Raw genomic sequence first — 20,313 nt, forward strand, 5'->3', positions numbered from 1 at the left:
CAATCTTTTTTTAAATTATTTTCGAAACCTATTATAAAACCATTATTTTGCTATCATTTTAAAGGCCTTGTTAACTACAGTAGCAATTAAAGAAACTTGATAACAAAAATTCAGTTCATGTATCAAAAATGTTTCCTGCAACGAGGTTTTGAAAATATATATTCGAAAAAGTTGGTAAATAATAAATCGGTATAGTAAGTTCAACTCAGTCGTGCGCGCGGCCCTATGTGTGGGTAACCCTTGTACATATACAGTGACTTTGTGTGCGTGACAAGAGGTACAGTCGGGTACAAATACAGTTATTTAGGGGTTGTATACGGCTGTTTAAAGTACAGTTATTACGTAATTTAGTTTATTTATTTATAATGATTCTGTATCGCTACTTGAAAAATCAAATGATGAATTTTCGGATTCGCTACTTTCACCAATGTTAATTATAAATTCTGACTCCATGTCAAAATGTCTATAGTATTCTTCTTTTTTCTTTTGTACATGTCGACAAGTATTACCCAACATCCCTTCATCAATTTGACTTAAACGTTCATTTATGAGTTTCATTATTTCCGTCTTATTTTGGTCGACATTATGCGAAGCAATATAATTTTTTAAAATTCCCCACACATTTTGTTTCCATTATTATACTAAATTATAGGTCTTTTACATTCTTAGTCCGAAAATATGTAAGGAGTATTTAATTCATCCTAGATATTATTTCACTTCATTTATTTCTTAGATACTGTCAATGTCAATTTGAAAAGCCGTATGAGAAAATAATGATAAACTGTAAAATGTAATAATAAAAAGCTTTGAATGTTGTTTCATTTTTTTGAAACGCTACCTGACTCCTTAAAACATTTTCTCCGTGAAGAACTAGACATTTTCGTAAACGACTGTACCCATAACAAAAAGCGATGAGAACATGTCATGCTCGGACGACGTCACTGTCACACGAATGAAAGTTGTATATTTACAAGCCGACGCACACATAGGGCCGCGCGCAAATCTGAGTTGAACTATCTATAAAGACTACTGTTAACTTTATGGCGTTTTTTGTATCTTTGTGTGTTTTTCAAAAAATGCAGATTTTCAGTCGATTGTAGTTTGTTTAATTAAAGGATTTTGATTTTGGTACATCCTATTCAGAAGCCTTATTAATAGGTGTGAGTTAAAGCAGTGACCATGTGTCCCTGACCAGTAATGGCTAGCTAAAATTAATCAATTAGAAATTAAAATAAATTGCTGCGTGATCCACAAAAACAGCAAACACGATGATCTAGAATAGCCAGTTATTCGGTATAAATAAAATATTGCTAACATTCGTTCATTATAAAACAAAAAAGTAACGTAAGAATAAAAGTTTTTTAATCGCTATCGTAAATCCTTATCACCATTAAAATAAATAGTTTTAACTATAAAGCGAGTTAGTGAATTGTTTCAACTTTTATTACTTTTTTTTTTAAATTTTCCACAATATTGATATTTGATAGGAGAGCCAGACGTTAGTAAACAAACACTGATACAATGATTATTATTGAATAAACGATGCTAAGTAAAATTAATTGTAGGGAGTCAACAAATAGCTTACTTACATTTGTGCATAAAACTTTCTTGAGGTTAAAAAAAAGGATGTCAATAAATCATTCACGAATTTTCACCCGCGAAAATTATTTTAAGCAACTTAAATGGCTATCGTCAATTTAACATTAAACTATTCAAACTATCACATAAATAAAAGTAAATCCTTCCGCAGATTTATTTTTTACGCATGTCAAAATATTCCGCGATGTTTTATTATTTGAATTTCAAAATTCGAATACATGCGCGTTCTCCGCCTGACGCGTGTCTGCGGACTGGCTGGATGTAAAAATCTGTTGTCACATATTATCGGAACGCACCGGCATAAACCAACCGAATCGGAATAAACACAATTAATTACTGATACCGTAGCCTGAATGGAACAACCTCTCGCGGTCGGTTATACGCTATTTCACTTTCTAGCTTAGGCGTAACTGCACTGCTCCAGGCCGGGCGATAAAAACAAAGTGGTCGGCCGATTATGTCAGTAAAACATGATAATGATAAAACTAGATTATGAGTCATGTGCATATGTTGGCCTGGACCATACTCTCTGCTAATTGACATGTTATTGATGCATCTTTATATCAATTAGAGAATATTTTGAGCATTATAAGGAAATACCTATAATAGGTATACGATGTAGTAGGCAGTAATACCACGGATTAAACTGTAATATGCTATAGTTCTCATTTAATATTACGATGAGGAATTAATATAGGTAGGTACTTAATTAATTTGAAATTTAAACCGACTTTAAAACTTTGTTCTCAGTTTGACCGCGTATATTTTTGATAATGTTTTCGGTTTGGTAATTCCAAAAAACATGTGGAAGTTATGATGACTTCAGTATAAGGTAGGTAACATCGAGTTTATTTTAGAAATCAATCAATTTATATTTTTCCTTAAATATTCGATTTTCCCCAGAAATAAGTACTTAATTATAACAATTAAATTCTTTATTGTTTAATTTAATATTTATTCATCGGATTTCAGGTAGTTTTTGTGGTTTCACTTTTTGTGCCTTCTTCTGGTTCTGATGTAGATGAACGTCAGTTTTCTTGTGTTTTTTTCAATTTTCAAAGTAAACAGTTGTTATAAGAAAAACTGACTTATATTTTGTAGATGTAGGTGAACTTGGGCCTAAATGTTGCTTTTCATTCCCATTTTACAATCTAAGTACCTAATATAAATGTTTTCACATTTGTTATGAACTGTAGTACCTACCTACTAAACCGTGTGTCTTTACTATTAATTTCAAGCCAGTCATCTATACTAATATTATAAAGAGGAAAACTTTGTTTGTTTGTTTGGTTGTAATGAATAGGCTCAAAAACTACTGGACCGTTTTAAAAAATTCTTTCACCATTCGAAAGCTACATTATCCACGAGTAACATAGGCTATATTTTATCCCGGTACGGGCAGTAGTTACCACGGGACGCGGGTAAAACCGCGGGAAAACGGCTAGTTCTCTTAATACAAAAACAAACAAAAAAAAAACAATCTCAAACAAATAAACATAAGACGATCGGATCCAGCCGCTGCTATTTGCATTTTATCAGGACAATAAGGAATTGGGTTGGGCCGACCTCCGGCCACTGACCTTGCCACAGATGCGACCTATTTGCTGTCACACGTCAACCCGATTATTAACTACGAGTGTGTCAGGTTATGCTTTGTGTAGAGGAGGCAGGTACGATGAACTGTTTTGCTGAAGGAGAATGAAGTACTGGCTGGAATTGGTCAAGGAGATATGAATTTTGGTGACTTTAAAATCTTATTTGATTGCATATCGAAATTGCCCCATTCTTAACCATTTATAAATCTGGGTAGAGAAACCTTTAGATGCTGAATATCGTTAAAACCACGAGGGTAGCAATTGGTAGCAACTAATGGTAGCTGGAAGCAATAAGGTAGCAACTCTCTATATGTATTTCGAGAGGATCGGTGAGTTGTGACCTGACGCAGACAAGTACCTGCTATGTATTTAAATACGGATCTCTTGTATGAAAGTTTTTTGTGGAAATTTTTCCACCGTTACTAAGTAGGTAGGTATCTTATCATCATGTATTCTGTCTATTGGTGTCCTCTGTCTCACTGTTTTCTGGACATAGCAAATTTCTGGACATAGCAAATCTCTCATTCTTGTAGGTGTACAAAGTTTCTTACTATGTTAAATAATTAATTAACTTACTACATTCAAGAAACTATTACCTTTGCAATGTAATCTAAAAAAGTATCACTTGCTGGTTCGATTACTAAACATTACCCGCCACGTATTCTGTGAACTGAGAAATAAAAGGTAACGGTGTTCCTCATAAAACGAGTATTGACAGCACTTCAATTCGTCAGCCGACATATAAAAGTTTACGAGACGATGTAGCTGCGATTTCGGCGAACGATACCGCATAGCTTCGATACGACTCGATTCCTATAAATCGATTGCGAAAATTCTTAACTACGAGTCTAGAAAGCTTAAAAATAAAATCGAGAGACATTGGTATGCTCTTTGAATACGTTTATTAATTTATTTCCGATTATTAGTCCAAACTTTATTTATGTTTTTTTTTTTTTTTTTGGTCTCTTTCGACAACCCCAGCGGAGCTCAGCAGGGCCAAGGTCTGCCGGGGCAGCGGGATTGTTCGATAGAGTTACCGCGGCCCTGGTACATAAAAGGCCTACGACGGAACACGACGGATTTTAGTCAGTAAGAGTCTGACATTGCCTCACCGCTGCTAAGCCACAGCGGGATCATTTGATGACTTTTGACGTCATTAAAAATAAATTCTCTTTCGACAAATATTGGCAAATGTCATATCCTCCGTACCTGTTTCTCTTATCAAATAAAAGTCAATATTATAGAACCACTCAGTTAACATCAAATGAATTTATTTTTATCTGAGTTTGTTTAACAATTTCCTTTTCTTCGATATCTAAGTAGATCACAAATAAGCACAACAGCGTTAATGCATTTTAAAAGCAATTTAGCTATAAGTAGGTAGGTACTAAACACCTATGTACTCGTATCGTATACTCACTCTTGGTCGTGTTCTCATAATATTTTGTACATAGTTTAGTTTTTAAAGAATGTATGTATTTACTATTTTATAGGCAACCGCAAAAAGGAGCCTAGGTAGAACAAGGGAGATCCGACTAGTTTTCAATAGTTTTTGGCAGGCACTTTTCATTAAGCATATCTGCAATGCTCCTACATAACGTATGTAGTAGTTAGGTACTTATAATTACTTACACTGAAAGGCACGACCAATTGGTTGCCCCGACTGCCATTTGAACATCTTCGGCAGTCGTGACGAGTAGTCAAAAGCCAGAAAGTCTGACAATCAGTCTTACTAACTGGAAGCCGTCCCCAACAACGTTGGGAAAAGGCTAGGCAGATGATGCTATGCACCTACATAGATTTATTGCTGGGAAGCCAAGCCAACTCCTTACTCAAATACAAAATAAACTGTAAATAAGTAGTAGAAGTATCAATAAAAGTGTGTGGTAGCGTTTTATGTTTATTGAAAGGCTTTCTAGTAGGCATGACACTAGAAAGTATGTTTTTAAAAGCTTTTATTTAACTTGTTTCAGTTGTTTCCTATCAAGATGGGTAATCTTCGAAATACTGAATAGCCTTGTGTGTATCTTGGATTCAAAGAATCTCCATAGAAAACTACTTTTGTAAAATGATCATTTTCAATTCTTAACTTTTTTGTTTTGGCTTGAACTTTTAGGAAGCCTGTGTGAAAAAAATTAAGGAAGAAACATCGCAATATGCTGAAAACAATACTTACCTACGTCACAAGTTTGAAGCAACTTAAGCATTCAACCTTAAAACTAATAGGTACCTTGATGTTGAATACTGAAGCAGTAACAGAATGAAAATAAAGTATATATAGCGTCTCGTATTGGTAATACGATCACCATTTAATTTAAAATAACCACATTTAATTTAAAGCCTTATAAAACGGTATTATAAGGCTTTAAATCAAATGTCAGCTTTTGCAACGGGGCTGTAACAGTTTTAAAATCACCCTTTTACATATTTCATACGATTTCTTTACGTTGTAATACTACAAGATAGATGATCTACCCACTAGTAGGTGACTCAGGGATTTTCCTTCTTCCTTGTCCAAGATCCTAATTACCAAAAAAACGCGTCACTTAGTTTTTCTGCTGAACGATAAAATTATCAAAAAAAGGAAATTCATGTACCTACAATGTACACGTTACACATTTGGTACTTCCTGATTTAATTGTGTTACTGTTATAATATTGTTTTGTAGTAGATTATAAGCACAAATATTGTTTGATGAACGATAAGTAATAATTGAATTATTTGATAATGATCTCGATGACTCAGATCTTGATAAATTAACACATCCGCTAAGCTGACTACGCTGTTAAAGTCTACGTAATAGAGGTAAGTAATTAATATAAATAAAATGGAATTATAAAAAAAAATACTTATAGAAATCTATTTTTGAACCAAATCCCTTGAAAATACATAAACGCGGGTGAATTAAGACACTCCTTCTTTTTTTAAAGTCAGTTAAAAAATATTTTGACAAATAGATTACTTCCCAACATAAAATCTTACCTACATAATCGCTGTGGTTATGACGTAGTTGATTTTATCTGATACCACAATTTCATACACTATATGTAAGCATCGGTGGTTCAGTGGTAGAATGCTCGCCTGCCACGCGGGCGGCCCGGGTTCGATTCCCGGCCGATGCAATATCTTTTTGCATCATTCTACTCTTCGATTTGTCGAAAAAGTGTTCACAATTTTTTTGTAAGGTTTTCAATAAATTAAATTCGTTAAAAACGTGTATTCGATATCTTTGATGCTATCAGGAAGTTCTAAAAAGTCTCTTTTAAGGTTACTGCTTCCCGCGGTACTCCCGTACCACGTAGTTCTATCGGTAAAAGAATTTGCAATATCGTTCTTTAAATCCAGAGAATACCCTCTTTATTATCCTTTACCTATGAACTGTTCCATCTTCGGCAGACGGTTAAAAACAACAACGTATGTTCAATGGAACTTGAGGCGTATATTGACAGACCTGCAAAAAGTAGACTGCCGAAACCCGGGATTGAACCGGGGACCTTTAGATCTTCAGTCTAACGCTCTCCCAACTGAGCTATTTCGGCCGATGTTACAAGCAACAAAATTATCTATCAGCAGCTTTGTATCCGCTTACACACGTTTTTTCATCATTTTCTCTAGAATTCTTCAATATTTTTTTGTGATACAAATCTTGTCCAGAGAATTAGTATAAAATATATCCAGTTCGGTTTTCATGTACTTTTATGGATACTTTAAAAGAGCGCCATCTTCCGGAAAGTATTGACATAATTTAGAATATAGGTACTATCAGAGTAATGCTACTCGATGATAGATGGCGCTATGCAGTGCAGGTATAATAAGTCAGTCTGAATTATTATGGATTACTTAGGTAGAATTGGTATTGGCTGAAATTCACATTTATGATTAAGAAGCTCCTGCTCGCGGTTTCACCCGCGTCCCGGATGGTGACAAAAACTATCCTATAACCATGGTTAAACCATTAAGGTAAGCTGTTGTCATTTCACTGAACCAATTTAGGGATTTGTTCAATTCACTAGATTTGTTTAGAGAAAAGATAAAATCGTGTTGTTATTTTAACATCCTCCGTAATTTGATCAAATCCCTTAGGGAATTGATCAAATCCCCGTTTTAATCATATCCCTGCGACATATACATAGATTAACTATCAGTACAGCCTGGTTATAGACGTAGACGATAAGTGGACTCTTATACCTACCCGGCACCGTTTTTACGCACATAGTGATAAATCCTACAAAACACCGTACACGCTAAGAAAAAAATAGTTTGCTGGTAAATGAGATAAGAACTACTGAACAGTTCAATAATATTAGGAACTATTACAACGACTAAGTAGTTATTCCTTTCGGTATAAATAGCCTATGTTGTAACTTGTATTTGGAGACTTGATCGTGGTGACAATGGTAAATCATTTTTTTAAATTGCCCAAATAGTTTTTTAATGATGTTTATTTGCTTGAAAGCACGCCACTTCCTCTATCGCAGTGTTTGCCATGTAAGTCAATAAAGGTTCACCATCCCTGAGTTACGCCAACAAGCGTACAGGGTATTGTATCAAGCTTTCAGTATGCAACGGATCATTGTCACGAAATCCGATTTCCGAAATCCAAAATTAAAGGACAAAGCTGTTGTGGATATGGATTATAGGATAATTGGACGCTACGTCGCTTAACAAAGCGGCTTTCAGGTATTTATGTCTAAAAAGGATCCGAGTTTCGTGCATACAAACACAGGATTGCGATCTTTTCGGATTTGCGACTAATCGTCGACGAAAAAGCTGCTGGGTTTAGAATTGCGTTTCGGTGTCTTTATTTGAATTGTCTGTGGTGTTTTTGCAACTGCTTTTTTGTAATTAATACAATGGGAATAGCCAAAGAGACATAAAAACATATTTAAATATACTTACTACAACTTTTCCTGAAAGTCGAATCACTGAAACTTTTTGTCTGGGTATACCTAAGTCGGTGACAAAATAAAAAGATTCAATTTACAAAGTCTTACGTTCACGAATTCATTCATAATACTTAATCTCATTAGAGAACCTTATCTCTGGTTTCAAAAGATTAAGACCTGATTTTTATTATTTTCTATACAAAAGCTGTCAAAACGTCAAACATATTCTTCAGATAAATAAAGTTATCTAGCGATTAAAAAACGGTCCTAAATTTTATTATTCTATACTGGGTTGCTATGGTGCATTCCTACATTATGTCGTATTTCAGGCTGCTTATTAATTATATAATGAATAATTTCAGTTATCAATACACTAGATAGTAATTGGCAGACAACAATGCAGCTCTGAGTCAGTGCCTCGTTGTGACACATCGAATGCCAATGTTATTGATTACCGCATATAAAAACTCAATAAAGGGCCCCGAACACAGGAAAAAACTAAGGGTTCCTTATATATAAATTAATCATTTACTGTATTTCGTATATAGGTTTGACCTTTTATAGTAATAAGCGAAAACGGTTTTTACAAAAATTGCGTTGGAAATAATATTTGCATTAAGTAAGTCATATTTACCCATTTTAAATGCTTGGACAAAAGCATTGTTTACCTAGTGTGTGTGTGTAATTTATATAATTTACTTTATTTTTTCCATTAAGTACATATTGAACATTATGTAAAAGTGGACTTTCCATATGTTGAATCATAGCTACCATATTTTTTCTACTTTGTTGAATGTGCTGAAAATATTTCCCAGTGACACATGTTAATTTCATAGGTACTCTGAAGACTAGCAAAATATGATTTTTGAGTGAAATTCTTTTAAAAGATAATGCCTATAAGTTTTCAATTATATGAAAAAAAATACAAATTATTGGTATATGTCGTTTGGTGAAGAAATATACCTAGGTACTACTTCCTAGTTTAATTTCTACCCATTGAATGATTCACGTTCAGGTTTTATAGCCCTACTACTGAACCCTATGAATTAAAGCCGTCTGTAAGTTGCATCCCGTTGATAAATGATGAATGTACGACAACCTTTTTGCAATAACCATGTTTATTTTCGTACCTATCCAATTAAGTTTTTATAGACATTATTCTTCAACGAGAAATATGAATTCTAGTGATAGGTTCTTTTTTGTAATAGTAGGTATGCCTCATTATATTGTAAAGACAGATTAGAACATAAATATTTTAGAATAGCTAATTATGTGGTTTTTCACGGGCATGATAAAATAAACTTATTATAGGTACTTATTTGTGCAAGTTCAAAAGCAATCCTTTGAACTTAATCCAATTAAGTAAAGTACTACAGTAAAACAAGTTCATTGAAACATATTGATATTCTTTTATTAATAATGTTCGTGCTAATGAGCTGTTTTTACATTGATTTTAATGTTATGTTTAAGATTATCAAAATTCTATTATCACGTCATTTGATTGAGTTGCTGGCGCCTGGCGCTGACGGCCGCCGGTTTGTATACTCACGTACGAAAGTTTTAAGGAAATCAATTAACGACTCTTTACTCACAGAATATTTTTGAGAATCTTTTAATAATAAACATTGATCGATGTTGCAGATGAAAAGATAGGTCATTCGATGATATAATAATACTAATATTAAGGTAATATGTCTCAACTACGAATATTTTCTCTGAGATGTTCTTAATGTTCTTTTATAAGAGAGCACAATGGATTTCAATAATGTCGATTATTCCTATATCCGTAACTAAAACTTCATGAACCATAATCTTCATCGGCAAATTCCTTACAAAAGATCACACGGCAATAAAAAGAAATGTCATTAAACTTGTGTACGCGACGCTACTTGCTCAGTATTCCGGCGGCGCGAAGGAAGTGGCACGGCCGACAGTTAGCTTTTACTTAGCAACGCCGATGACCTAAGCTCGACATATGCGATCGCTTATTACGTAGATAACCATAGGGTCTATGTGGGTCACTGGACCTCACTTATTTCATGTCGGTTAGTTTCGGACAATTTGTTTTCAGGCGCCGGTTTTGACGTCGTCACTAACTAAGCCTTGGTTAATCTTTCTTTTAGACTTTGGGGTTTTTTGTTTCTTAATACATGAAAAGACTGTTAGTCATCAAATACACTGTCGAATTGTCGTTGAGACTGAGTACGTAGGTACCTAAGTATACCATATTGTTACTGGTAAATATATACGTGCACAAATACTTTTGAAAGGTAACATTGTATAATTCTCCTGGTGTCATTATTACGAGGTACAATTTGCATAACTTCTTTTTAGTGTTTTTTATTTTCTTATTTTTTTAAGGAACTTTTACGCATAGCGTTACCATCTACCTATGCCATTCCGCTTAAATAAAAATAAATACTGCAAACATATTTTTTAGTTTCCAAATCTCATTGTTACCATATCGAATAGAAGCGTGAGTTAGTGAGTTTATAACATAAAATTAAGCCCACGTGCATGACAGCTTACGAAAAACAATTAGCGCTTAGCATAATTACACTGTCAACTTCATGTAATCAACAGTGAAGGAACAATGATGTTTCAATTCTGAAGAGAACTTATAATGTGTTACATAAGTTCATATGTATATCAGTCAACGAGACCTTAAAAAAAAGTCCTTGGTCTTCAAGCAAGGACGCGGATGTTTTAAAAATAGCTAGGTAAGTACTTCGTTGGTCCAGTAATATTATGACCAAGATTACAGGAATTCTATTCGGTATCACAAGTATTATGATGTGTTGTTTCAATGATGACTAAAAGTGATTTGCAATGAATTCCGATAGATAACTACCTAGGGAAACCCCATCAACTAATTCGGATAGTAACTATGAAATATGACAGTTTATAATTCATGTTATTAGTAATGACAGGCCTATCCCACCAAATACCTAGTCATACTTATATACCTTAGTAAGCTACGTGCATAATTATATTTACCTTTCATTTGACTCATACTTTTATTAATTTGTTGACCTACTACAAATGATTGAGACACCTTTTTATTAAACAAATTGATTTACAGGTTTTATTTATTTTGCGGTTTTTTACTATAAATGAGTTAGCACTCTGTGGCCGGTTTTCCCAGTGAGTCACGACTAGTTAACGTCAAAGAAATTAGGCGGAACTCTGTGGAACTTACGTGTTTCACTACAGCTTAGCTTTTGTTTCAGGTTAGTACGTGTATTTATGTTACAGCCAAAGTAATAAGTCCGCATATTATACATACTAGCTGTTGCCCGCAACTTCGTCTGCGTGGGCAATATAGAATCGTCAAAATACTACTTATCCCGTAGGTGCATTCCACGGGTGCATTCTTTCACGTGACAGTATAATTAGGATTAGCACTTGGCAGTCGCATAGATTCATTGATCAAGGTTGTGTTGTGGATGTGACCATTTATCTAAACAAAAGAAGTAAAGTTTGTGACGTTGTTCAGCCAATTTGGAAAATTATTACGTATGGTGCGTAAGTAATTTTCACAGGAAACAGCTATAATCTATGTCTACATGCTTTGAGTCTGACAAAGCTGTCATTTGTACATTTTCTGCAGCTGCTGCGACTAATCAGAAGCTAGAAAGTCTGTCAGTCTTACCATGGATATCGTCTTGTGTAGTTGACTGGATTAAAGATAGGTAGATAGGTAGTCGCTCCAAGCAAAATATTGGTACTCAAACAGATTCGGTGACTGGAAGCCAACACCAACATAGTTGGGGAATAGCTGGATGGATGATAAAATGAGTCATCATCATCAGCAGGCGCATAGGGTAGGATAGTTACACTTACTCACTATGGTAAGGCTGACCCCACATTAGGCGTGCGCGATCCTCGGGCGTGTGAGTAGCGCGGGCGCCGCGCATGCGTCGCGAGCGCGCTGCGTGAACGTCGCGTTTTGCTGCCCTGCGGCATGTGTGAAGAGTGCAAGCGACGCGCTCGCGGCGAGCGCGCGGCGCTCGAGTTGCGTTCTTACCCCTTCGCCCGCTATCCCCGCCGCCCGCTTAACGCCTTAGCAGTTAAACGTCAAGGAGAGCGGCGCGTGCGCGCCGCGAGCGCGCTGCAAATGCCGCAGGGCAGCAAAACGCGACGCTCACGCAACGCGCTCGCGACGCATGCGCGGCGCCCGCGCTACTCACACGCCCGAGGATCGCGCACGCCTAATGTGGGGGAGGCCTAAGCCGGGACTCCACCGAAATGTTTGCATTAGTTCACGAATAGGCAAAATGTACGTATCTGTGAGAGTCCACTTCATGTGTTCGTACTTGAAACCTGCAGTTTTGCCAAGATTTTCAGAATGTACGCTCGCAATTTGTCATTTCTTGGTGGAGCCAGCAAATCAAAAGAAACATAAGTATTGTATACTGTGCGTCACTACCGCACACCGGGAAAATTTCGCTCTTGCGGAGGACGTTTATATACCATATTTTGTGTCACACGTAAACAGGACGACAGTAAGTATCCACCGAAACACTTTCAAAGATCTGATGAACGAACAAATCAGACCTGACTTGGTCACCCAGGTGACCAAGTCAGGTCTGGTCTGATTATCGCTTCATAGAGCTCTGATTGGCCCTGGGGCCAATCAGAGCTCTATGAAGCGATAATACGCTTTGGCTCCTACTGTTATTGTGGCTTCTGAAAATTTATTCACCTCATTCAACGATGAATGTAATTCTGATGGTACTATTAAGAACACTTGCTTAGCGCAGAAGCTGACATTGGCAGGTCAACTCTTTTGACTTCTCGAATAGGATACCATTGGTTTTTGTGCAATGCACACCTGTAATGCATTCTGGATTAGGATAGAATATAGGTGGATAGGATTTGCAACAGAGAACAATTCTGTCTTTGTGATTAAACGACATCAAACGTAGTTTTATATAAAAGGTGTTTTTTAGGGTTTTTAGACTTGGCTTGGGTCTTACTGAGACTGTTCGTAATCGTGAACAGTGTATTTGCGATCAGAAGTTGAAAGTAAACATGTCTCTGGTATGCGGCGCGTAATTTGTACGTTTTCAGACGCATAAAGCATTTAACGTGTGTATGGTATTAAATAGAGAGAGCTCCCATTTCTTATCTGCACTTTGTATCTGGGCTTGTTTTTAAAGCTACAGAATCCTACATTACCTACCTCACGCTTAGCAGCGCTTGCGAGAGATAGATCCTCATTTCTTCTAGGATTAAGTTTACATATTTTGCATCAGAAAAAATAATTAAGGTCTACTTAATACTACTCACTCAAAGTAATTTGTTTTAAGGCCACCACATTAGTGGAAGATAAGCTAAACTATGTTTATGAAAAAATCCTGATATGAACTCCATCTGTAACTTTAAATGATAATTAATTGTTCCACTAAAGTCATCATTTTTAACATAATGTTCAAAAAATAATTTAGATGGCACCGTTTTAAATTTGGCTGAGAACTATTAATTTTCTTTTCATCAAGGTAATAAATTATAGTTGGATTTTGATGTGGCACGGCAAACTGACAAACACTATTGAAATGTCTATCGAAAAATTACACTACGTGTTAAAATATGGTGAATTACGGAAAATACACAACTCCATCTGTTGAAATAATAATCCTCTATAAAGAATGTATGGTAATATTGTCATTTACCACCTCGTTCCTTTGACAAATTTGATGTATTTTATTTACCACAGATGGAGCTACTTTCACCTTGGCTAAACAAAATTTTCCTTTTTATTTTTCTTCCGAAGTTACTTATAAAGGTGTGATTTTCTGTGTAAAGATTAATAATAGGCCGATCAACTAATATAAGTACAACATTCAAATGTCGTAATATTTTACATGTGTCGTAATATTTTACATCGTGAATTCACAAAATTAATCATATCTTTTGATAGAGTGAATCGATTTCGATGAAACAAAAACTAAGTAATACCCCAAGTTACGTAAATTTTTTGTATATAAGCATTGTCTGCATTTAATTCGTAGATTTTACGTGAATCGCGAACAAACAAACAGATAAACAGACAAACAGACAAAAATGACTAAAATGATGGAAATGGGTTCTGTTAGTTATCCTTTAAAATGCTGGCTATTTTTTTTGTCAATTTCTTCAATGTACAAAAATTACTTTTCTACAGATTTATTATATGTATAGATTATCTAGCTATTATTTATAATATCTACTCAATTTGGATAATATGATAATTGACACAGAATTTATCATATTAACTAGCAATTTTATATAATATCTCCATAGACTTAGATAATGTAATAAAACAAGTAGGTAAAGATATATTTCATGTTAACTAACTAAAGTGCCTGGTAGCTGACCTTAATATAATTCGAAAAAGGCTAGTTAGCACAGGGCACCCCATAATAGTAGCGAAAGTCCCCTTTTTGAAGTGTGGCTTGGGCCACTGTACGGACGGCCCGGAGTGTGCCCTCCCCGGGAAGGGCACCGCCGTGTCCTCGTCGAGGCAGTCGGCAGCGGCGACCTCTCGCGCCCGGCCCTGGTTCAAGCCAAGGTCCGGGGCGAGAGGTGCTGGGATGCCATCGTCTCCTTCTGTGTGGTCGAGAGACGACTCCCAGCCACCGTAGACGTGGGCCTGTGCGATGAGTTCGGGTGCCTTATCGGCCTTCTGTCTCCTGGGAGACACGGACCCGTCTCGGCGGTGCGCGTTGTTCAACGCGTGGGTTTAAGCCACTAACAGTCTGACCTCACGCTGCACGCTCACGCTCACCCTCTCTGAGTCCCTCACGCAGCTCTCCCACAGTGGGAGGGAATCATTTGATGATTTATCATAAAAAGAGTCGATAATAACTTGAGCCGTTTCTAAGAATTAGTAAGTAGTCAGACGATTATACCATATTTATTACTTTGGCTAACTTTCACCAGCTATTATGAATTAGATCCAGATAAAGTGATTAATTTATCACACTGTCTAGTCAATTTGGGTATTATATACAATGACCAGTCATTATGTACAATATATGTTTAATCACTTTGGCTGTAACATTTATATTATTCAGCTTATATTGCACATGCAACGATAGCGGTTGAGTGCATGTGTATAGTGTGTCATCGGATTTTCAATAGAAATAAATGTGTATAACTATAGAGGTAGTTTCTGTTTAGGAAATTGCCTGTTTTGGTTACGAATAAATACGAATGTTGTAATATTTATAATATTATGATATAATGGAATATGAGTAGTTACCTACAAATAATTGATTGATAATACAGGATAATAGAAGATGCTCTATCATCCCTAAATATTAAACAAACGAAAATCTGGCATTTTGATCGGGCATTTTGAAAGATAAACTAAAGTATGTAAAAATGCAGTTTCCCCTCGTCTTTCTTGTTACGCAGAAGAAAATAGCAGCGCTTTTTTAAAAAAACACTCATTTTCTTTAGTAGGTAAGTTGTAGTTATTCAAGAAGGGAAACCACGAGTGTTTTCAGCGAAAACTTACTAATAGGTTACCACAACCTCATTTCTGTTTTGTTTCCGACTTGTATCGTACCTATTTTTGTGAGTATAGGTAATAGGGACACCGTCAATATGCTTTGGAATTCCCTAACCTTTTTGGCACATCAATACTTCAAAGGTACTTTAAAAACTAAAGTAAACATAAGTTATACAGTTTTATGAGTGACGCAGACCGGTATTTCTAAGAATGAACGGGAATATTAACCGCACCAATTATAATGGTCTACTACTAGTGGTTTAGTAGTAAAAAAAAACAAATGACACGAGTGCAGTAGGTACTTTAGGTGTAAAAACGTTGCATTTGTGAACGGAACGGAAATCTATGGTAAGAATAAAGGAAGAAACAAGGGTAGTATTACTTGAGTGGTATGGGAACGATTTCCTGAACGAAATGAATATTTAATTCAATTTAATTACGGTCATGATGACTAAACGTAATAAAACCCATGGAAAAGTATGTACTTTGAACAAAATATTACCTATAAACAAAACGGACGGACATTTCATATTCCATATCTTCATAATAAAGGTTAATTTGGTTGTCATTACGTCCATTTCTCGGTACGATGACAATATGCGAACATATCGAATCGTTCACCCCGTTTACGAGCGAGACCCGACGTTTTATGCGCGTCGCGGGTCATAATGAGAGATGCATATGAGTTTGTTGTAATTAATTTAGTAGGTATTGTCAGTTAGGTGCAATGAGACTGAGTGCACTTTCCTTAGCAGCTTCGGTTGATTTTTTACTTTGATGATATACCGTTATGGTGTGGGAGGATGATGATTGAAGGAATAATGAATGCAATATTGAATTTGATCGACTGATTTAATTTGATGAAGACTGGGGTAGTAAAGTACTTCTTGAAGTAAATGTAATGAACCAAAAATGCACAATTATTAAGACGTAAAAAACGGATCGAATAATACACAAAGGTGGGAAATGTAAGTACTTACCTACTTGGTATCATAATTAAAACGAAGGTGCATAAAAATTGCGGATTTTACATCCTAATTTATGATTTCAAGTAGGAACATTTCTTAAGAAAATTATCATATCAAGATATTCCAATTAACAGAAATAAGAATTGATGTTCTTATTAGTGCTTTTGTTTCGAAATTTTTTACAATTTACAAATCGCTTTTCGTTTACAGTGGATTGCAGTGCATTCGACGACGCAGTGACTCAGTTACTTTTGTAAACATAGTCGTGTCGTAAATATGTCTGCAAGGGAAAGCTGATGATCGATCGTTACTATAACATTTTATACTTACACCTCATACTAAGGCCGAAGTACGCCGACTACATAAACGTCAGTTTTCTTAAAACAATTGAAACTGAACAAATGAATTTTCACTTTCCATTTTCGAATTACAGTTGTTTGTTTTAAAAATAACAGACTTTTATGTTGACGGTGAACTTAGACCGTAGGAATGTAGCAACATTTAACAAAGGAAAATTAAGGGCAAGTGCGCAAGCAAAATACATCTTCTGTTATAGGGTTATAACGTGGAATGTCTATATTAATAATTTTATTTATTTTCGCTAATTGTTTCCTTATTTTGTTTGTCAAATCGTGGATTTATTGCGGCCTATAACTACTTAGTTGGTGTGAGAAACTTGGTGAGAATAACATTAAATAAAGGTCGATGTATGGTTTAGGATTTGTGGGTACTTGTTTATAATTTTTTGTACGTTTCAAAAATTCAAATTGGGTTTGCGGCGGTCAATAGGTATACTTAATTAGGTACGGTTAGGCTGACCTATTTTTAAAGCGTCATCATTTACTTGTTGTACGAGTTGACACTTACATACTTCTAATATTTTGCAAAGTCCCGAAATTCCCAAAATTGACACTTCGATAAAAGTACTGTCCAATCGATTATCTAGGTATCTCAGATCAAAGAAGGTATATTAAACATCTTTACGCTGGAGAATTTTTGTTGTTCTACGGGTACTGGAGAAACATATCGACCGCAAGCAAGCAATACCTCCTATCTGACATTTTTGTTTAAAAAAACCAAAAAACTTGTATCTACCATAAACTACCTTTAGATTCAAAATAAAAACAAAAAATTTTATTAATCAATACTATGCTTAGAAAAAGAAAACTTGGATTTTCAGTATCTCATTATACCTTCCTCGGAATAAGGATTTTATTAAGTTTTATTGTTCCCCTTTAAAATCCACCCGGAGTCAGATAGGTGGTATTGCTTGCTTGCAGTCGATATAGAGAAGAGGTAAGGAAGATCACTGTTACAACATCGTTTAAAATGCATGACTAATATTTTTTCGGTAGCTTACCTAAATTCCTGTGGTCAATGAATCATGACGCCAAATCTTTTTGCAGTATTTGACGCCCGTCATCGAAGTTTTCTTTTTCTTTTTATTTACACCAAATTGTTCCGTATTTATAGACCCGGAATGGAATATAGAACGCAGTGGTCAATTTCAAAACAGGAGTCACAAGCCCGGCTAGCTCAGTCGGTAGAGCATGAGACTCTTAATCTCAGGGTCGTGGGTTCGAGCCCCACGTTGGGCGCAGACTTTTTGATCAAGTCAATGTTATAGAAAAAAACGTACGTGCTTTCTCGGAATGTTATAACAATATTAAGCATTCTTCAGACAATCTGAATGGATTTTTTTATGCTTCATTTCGCGTTTGTGTCTCAGAAATTTTAATTTTTACTCCGTCGTTTTGAGAAGACATCAATACCTTAGAGATATTATTTCCATAGGTGACCTAGTTAGCAAAATGTGTTTTCCCTTATACCTACTTCCTTCCTTTCTTAGATTTGTTTTGGCCTATTTTGCATGTATGAGAATTCATTGACGCGTGAATACCACTGCTTAGTTCCAATGGCAAACTTGAATCATGATTTCTGACGTCAATTTGTAATGTCATGTAGCAATTAGCACTCTGTGGTTTATACAGACCCAGTTTTCCTTCTAAAGTATCTATCTAGTCCAAAATAATGAAATTAACCCAGATACAAAATGCATATTTATCAATTCTGAAATGCATACCTATTAATTTTGAAATGGATATTTTCTGCATGCCTGTGGTACTTTGGAGTCCATATAAAATGATCGAGATTATTTCTTATTTATTCGTAACTAGCTTTCCGCCCGCGGCTTCGCCCGCGTGGAATTCGGTTCACCCCTCCCGCTGTGGGTTAGCAGCGGTGAGGGAGTGTCAGACTCTTACTGACTAAAATCGTCGTGTTCCGTCCTAGGCCTTTTATATACCAGGGCCGCGGTACCTCTTTCGAACAACCCGCAGCCGCGGCTGGCCCTGGCGCTACTGGGCCCCACTGATTTCAAAACAGACTAATTCGCGGCGAACCTTAACACCACGATACAGAAAAGCACAACGCCATCTATCGAGCTATCGGGAAGCTCGCGATTGAACAATGAGCTACAGGTTAAAGCGCGAGATATCATTGCACTTCTTACGTATCTTAAAAAAAACAACGTCACCACGTTTTAAAAAGCTATCATTCCACTTCTTATGTATTTTAAAAACACATCGTTACCACGTTTTAAAAACACCCAGCGCCATCTATCGCATACCTCAAGAACGAAATAACTTAACTAATACTTATACCAATTAGTAATTCGTTGAATTATAGTTAATTCAGGATAAGTAGATGTAAAAAAAACAGTTAAGACGATAAAACAAATCGTACGTCATCCCTCGGGAATTCCTCATTTTCGAGGATTCATTATCGTATCATTTAGCTTCTAAATTTATATGTTCATATTCGTTTGCAATATATAAGTAGATGTAAAAAAAAACAGTTTAGACGATTAAACAAATTGTACATCATCCCTCGGGAATTCCTCATTTTCGAGGATTCATTATCGTATCATTTAGCTTCTAAATTTATATGTTCATATTCGTTTGCAATATATAAGTAGATGTAAAAAAAAACAGTTTAGACGATTAAACAAATTGTACATCATCCCTCGGGAATTCCTCATTTTCGGGGATTCATTATCGTATCATTTAGCTTCTAAATTTACATGTTTATATTCGTTTGCAATATATTACCTTGTTTTAAACGACACACAGCGCCATCTACAATCCATCCATCAAGCAAACAATATTTTTGTTTTCCCTCGGGAATATCTATTTTTTTCGGGATAAAAAGTACCCTATTATTTAATCCGGACTTCTAACTTTACGTCTGCAAAATTTCAAAGCAATCGGTTCAGTAGTTACGGCGTGAAAGCGGAACAAACAAACAAACAAACAAACAAACTCACTTTCCGATTTATAATATTAGTAAGGATTTATGTAACAGCTGTATTTATGGAACAACGTAACCTTCCTGTAATAACTGAAAAAGATGTCCAAATGACAACGCTTTGGTCACGATATGGTGGGCACCCATCCAAGGCCCAACCGCGCTAAGCTTTACATGACCTTATGATCGTCCCGTACTCCCTTGCGGCTGTTACTTAGCTATCACGCACTGAAACACTGCATTTTCATAATTTTTTTTTGAGTAAGTAATATTTAGTTCAACTCTATATCTTACCTACCTACTCGATTGATCATTTCACTGAATTTAATTACTTATTAAATAGTTTTCAGTAATGACTCAAACGATGTACCTAACTGTATTATGAAATAATATTCTCTACCTTTCCTTTTTTGGTAATTTTGTATATTTGACTAGTAGGTAGTTGCATATTGCGGTTTGAC

At 35.6% G+C, this 20,313-nt stretch overlaps 1 protein-coding gene and 3 non-coding genes across 4 annotated transcripts in view; 2 read left to right on the top strand and 2 right to left on the bottom strand.

Moving 5' to 3' along the window:
• LOC124637442 (beta-glucuronidase) overlaps positions 1-1,890 on the bottom strand; it is a 32,435-nt gene extending 30,545 nt beyond the window's left edge. The window contains exon 1 of the mRNA XM_047173933.1: positions 1,590-1,890. The gene's annotated coding sequence lies outside the window, so the exon portion shown is untranslated. The remainder of the gene's footprint in view (positions 1-1,589) is intronic.
• A 4,355-nt stretch (positions 1,891-6,245) lies between these two features.
• Trnag-gcc lies at positions 6,246-6,316 on the top strand. Its single transcript has one exon. It is a non-coding gene; the product is annotated as a tRNA-Gly (tRNA).
• Positions 6,317-6,660: 344 nt separating this feature from the next.
• Trnaf-gaa lies at positions 6,661-6,733 on the bottom strand. The gene has a single exon. It is a non-coding gene; the product is annotated as a tRNA-Phe (tRNA).
• Positions 6,734-18,071: 11,338 nt separating this feature from the next.
• On the top strand, positions 18,072-18,144 carry Trnak-cuu. The gene has a single exon. It is a non-coding gene; the product is annotated as a tRNA-Lys (tRNA).
• The last annotated feature ends 2,169 nt before the right edge of the window (positions 18,145-20,313 follow it).

Source organism: Helicoverpa zea, chromosome 16 (genome assembly GCF_022581195.2).
Source record: "Helicoverpa zea isolate HzStark_Cry1AcR chromosome 16, ilHelZeax1.1, whole genome shotgun sequence".
NCBI lineage: Eukaryota > Metazoa > Arthropoda > Insecta > Lepidoptera > Noctuidae > Helicoverpa > Helicoverpa zea.